The sequence below is a fragment of the Strongylocentrotus purpuratus genome, unplaced genomic scaffold (genome assembly GCF_000002235.5).
Source record: "Strongylocentrotus purpuratus isolate Spur 01 unplaced genomic scaffold, Spur_5.0 spur5_scaffold_14, whole genome shotgun sequence".
Taxonomy (NCBI): domain Eukaryota; kingdom Metazoa; phylum Echinodermata; class Echinoidea; order Camarodonta; family Strongylocentrotidae; genus Strongylocentrotus; species Strongylocentrotus purpuratus.
Window position 1 is genome coordinate 11,241,440 of NW_022145599.1, and position 2,821 is coordinate 11,244,260.

The following is a 2,821-nucleotide window of genomic DNA, read 5'->3' on the forward strand; positions in this document are numbered from 1 at the left end:
ACATGCTCAGAACCATTTCCATTTTACAAACCATACAATCATTGTGAGGGATCTATTTTGGAGCGTCAATCTACTGGGCCGGTTGAACAAAGTTATGGTAAAATGCTCAAGAGTTTTCTTCTCCATGAACCTTAGTTGAAACGGCACAGTTTAACTCTCGTCAAGTGTGTCTCCTCATTGTTTGGTAAGCTTATGCCATTAATGTTAGCTTAAGTAAAGTTGAAATTGCAGCCTGAAAAATATCTCATATGAACCCAAACAAAGATGTAGCAGCAGTAGTTGTAGTAGTAGTATCAGTATCACAATATAGGCCTATGTGATATAGCATCAAAAATGCATAATCAAAATGGTATTATCACGGTATTTATTTTATCATTACAAACTTAAACAATATTAAGCAAAATAGGTATTTTGTTGGTAAACTCCTCTGGTTATTAGTTTATGTTCTTTATCATTTATGTCATTGTAAATTTTTGCCAAGGAACTTGATCAGTTACCCACCAATATTCTCTCATTTTCTTTTTTCAAAATTACTTATTGCTCCATCTTCTTTCCATCGCTTTCTAGTCATTACCTCAAAGTATTTTGGACCGGAAAATTTCTCTCTTAAGGAATCAATTATAGGTCTGAAACTAGATTACATTATTTGGAAGCGAATAGAAACTTTGTATCACATTGTGCTATTTGCTGAACAAGACCGGCTCATAATTATTAGTTGTTCCCCTCATTCTCTCAATGATAGAGTCAACCACCTTACGCCCTATCACCCATAAGAAAACTTCATTTAAACTATCACTCTCCCAATCTCGCTCTTTTCTCCCTCCCTCTACCCTCTCTCTCTCTCTCTCTCTCTCTCCCTCTCTCTCTCTCTCTCTTTCTCTTTCTCTAGCTCTCTGTCACCCTCTCTCCCTCTTTCTTTCGTTCTCTCCAACCACGCTCACCATTTTTTATGCCTCGCTACAAAGTAGCCGGGGGCATTATGTTTTCGGGTTGTCCGTCCGTCCGTCCATCTGTACGTCCCGTTCTGGTGACCGGGTTATCTGAAGAACCTATTGATGGATTCCCGCCAAACTTGGGTCATGTATGTATCTTGCAGAGCCAATGAACTGATTAGATTTTGAGGTCACAAAGTCAAAGGTCACATGGCTCATTATATATGCAAAAATAGCTCGTGATTACAATATCATTAGAACCGATTGACGGATTACCATCAAACTCAAGAAATGTATCTATTTTGCAGAGCCAATGAACTGATTAGATTTTGAGGTCACAAGGTCAAAGGTCACAGAGCTCGTTATGGATGCAAAAATAGCTCGTGATTACATTTATCATTAGAACCGATTGACGGATAGTTCTAAAGTCATGGGGCTCATTATGTATGCAATAATAGCTTGTGAACATATCAATATAACCGACGGACGGATTACTTTCAAACTCAAGGCGTGTATGTATCTTGCAGAGCCAATGAACTGATTAGATTTGAGGGTCATGAGGTAAAAGATCAAAGAGTCATACATGTATATGAAAAATAGCCTGTAATCACGATATTCTGAGAACCTGTTAATGGATTACAATCAAACTTGAATTTGAAAAATTGCTTCTGTTTTGGTTTGTAAAATCGCTCCATGGCTGAGGCATCATTTTTGACTGCGCGCAGTCGAAGATCCATCTAGTTATTACCATATTCTAAATTTCTTCATTCACCCTCACTCTCTGTCTCTCTCTCTCTCTCTCTCTCTGTTTCTCTTTCTATCTCCGTCTTTTCTTTCTCTCTCGATTTCTATGTTGTATGAATTCTAACTTCCCTTTCTCTCTTCAAATTTCTTTCGCCGTCTCTCCATGCTTCTCTCTTTCGCTTCCATTCCACGTGAACATGGAAGCGAAAGAGAGAAGCATGGAGAGACGGCGAAAGAAATTTGAAGAGAGAAAGGGAAGTGAGAATTCATACAACATAGAAATCGAGAGAGAAAGAAAAGACGGAGATAGAAAGAGAGACAGAGAGAGAGACAGAGAGTGAGGGTGAATGAAGAAATTTAGAAAATGGTAATAACTAGATGGATCTTCGACTACGCGCAGTCAAAAATGATGCCTCTGCCATGGAGCGATTTTACAAACCAAAACAGAAGCAATTTTTCCAATTCAAGTTTGATTGCAATCCATTAACAGGTTCTCAGAATATCGTGATTACAGGCTATTTTTCATATACATGTATGACTCTTTGATCTTTTAACTCATGACCCTCAAATCTAATCAGTTCATTGGCTCTGCAAGATACTTACACGCCTTGAGTTTGAAAGTAATCCGTCCGTCGGTTATATTGATATGTTCACAAGCTATTTTTGCATACATAATGAGCCCCATGACCTTAGAACTATCCGTCAATCGGTTCTAATGATAAATGTAAGCACGAGCTATTTTTGCATACATAACGAGCTCTGTGACCTTTGACCTTGTGACCTCAAAATCTAATCAGTTCATTGGCTCTGCAAAATAGATACATTTCTTGAGTTTGATGGTAATCCGTCAATCGGTTCTAATGATATTGTAATCACGAGCTATTTTTGCATATATAATGAGCCATGTGACCTTTGACTTTGTGACCTCAAAATCTAATCACTTCATTGGCTCTGCAAGATACATACATGACCCAAGTTTGGCGGGAATTCATCAATAGGTTCTTCAGATAACCCGGTCACGAGAACGGGACGTACAGATGGACGGACGGACGGACAACCAGAAAACATAATGCCCCCGGCTACTTTGAAGCGAGGCATAAAAAATGGTTAGCGTGGTTGGAGAGAACGAAAGAAAGAGGGAGAGA